Source organism: Babylonia areolata, chromosome 33 (assembly GCF_041734735.1).
Source record: "Babylonia areolata isolate BAREFJ2019XMU chromosome 33, ASM4173473v1, whole genome shotgun sequence".
Classification (NCBI taxonomy): Eukaryota; Metazoa; Mollusca; class Gastropoda; order Neogastropoda; family Buccinidae; genus Babylonia; species Babylonia areolata.
Window position 1 is genome coordinate 2,125,670 of NC_134908.1, and position 1,575 is coordinate 2,127,244.

At 42.2% G+C, this 1,575-nt stretch overlaps 1 protein-coding gene across 1 annotated transcript in view; it reads left to right on the forward strand.

Moving 5' to 3' along the window:
* The first annotated feature begins 249 nt into the window (after nucleotides 1-249).
* The window catches only part of LOC143277126 (uncharacterized), a 42,232-nt gene continuing 40,906 nt past the window's right edge, over nucleotides 250-1,575 (forward strand). The window contains exon 1 of the mRNA XM_076581864.1: nucleotides 250-417. The gene's annotated coding sequence lies outside the window, so the exon portion shown is untranslated. The remainder of the gene's footprint in view (nucleotides 418-1,575) is intronic.

Sequence of the window (1,575 nt, forward strand, 5' to 3'; positions counted from 1 at the left end):
CTTGTGGAGGGCCCTCGCTCTGTCTCGCTCATTTCTCTAAGCAGCAAATTAAGAGAGATGGCGGGAAAAAGGCGGCACCATTTTTTTTTTTCAGGGACAGCAGCGCTGGGCAGTCTCTAGTCACAGGCTGACGCGGCGCAGATAAAAGACCCCCCGCCGTTTCCAAGACCCCAACGAGCGAAAACTTGGCGAGGGTTTTGACGGGCCGAAAGCTTGCGACAGCCGAGAGTGGGAGAGAAGAGAGTGTGGGAGAAGGAAGAGCTCTCCAGTGCCCGAAGGTAGAAAAAGTCAGCCAGCAGGCCAGCAGCTTTCCTTTTCTGCTTTCCTGCCCCACGGAGAGAGAGAGAGAGAGAGCGAGAGAGAGAGAGCATCCAGGGAAGTCACTCCTATTCGCTGGCTTCGCTTTTCAACGAACAAGTGAGTGACTTGTGGTTGAGTTTTGTGGGGTTTTTTTTGGAGAGAGAAGAAGAAGAAGGAGATTGTTGTTGTTGTTGTTGTTTGTTGATATCAGCTTTGGACCTGAACTTGTTAAGTTTTGATCTTTTCTTTTCTTTGTGACTGTCTTCTCTCTCTCTCTCTCCTCTCTCTCTCTCCTCTCTCTCTCTCTCTCTCTATCTCTCTCTCTCCTTTTGGTTGGTCGGGGGATGTGGAGTAGGACTTTCTTTTGTAAATGAAATATACTTTTGAAAAATCATATTATGTTATTTTTTTCTCTTTCTTTCTTTCTTACCCATTTCTTTCTTCTTCTTTTTTTTCTTTCTTTTTGTTTTTTCTCTTCTTTTTTTCCTTCATCTTTTCTTCTTTTTTTTTCCTTTTCTATTTTCTTTTCCTTCTTGTTACATACATTAAATTTAGCGACTGAATTTGAAAGCAGAACACTTTCCTTTTCGAATGAAACTGTCTTGAACTGGCTGATTTTCATGACACTCTCACTGAGGAAATAGTCTTTTCAGTTTTTGAGACTTTTGTTGGACATGGTTCACACAAAAAAGGTACGGAATTAATGGCAACCTTTCGTCTTGGCCGCATGCTGCAATGATGCTGAATTTCTGGCAGACTCTCTGGTCCTTGCAGCCAATGTCATGAGCACTACCAGAAGAAGAACTTTCTTGCACATGCACTTTTTTGATGACAAATCACAACTATCATTTCTACACCGCTACATAATAGTATTGGTTTGGCCGAAACATGGATTTTTCAAAGGCATATTTCAAGGTGTCCGTGTTGCACGTGTGTCAGAAACAGACGTCAGTGTGGTCAGTGAGGGGTCAGGAGTGGATCTTATGTAGCCTGTGTGATTTAAATCATCTCTCGATTTTTTTTATAACTTTTTTTTTTTTTCATGCAGTGGTCCTTAACTTTCTATGAAATCTGTATGTTTTGTGGTTGAAGTGCAAACAGCACAATGCATGGTTTCAGTCACAGTGGTGGTGGTGGTGGTGGTGGTTCTGATACTGGTGATGATGGTGATGATGAAGATAACGATAATGGTTGTAAGGATGTGTTTAGAATTGTTCCGCTGTGCTTTTTACTATACCGGTTCTGATGTTGTTGATGTGGTTTTGTTTGTTGGTT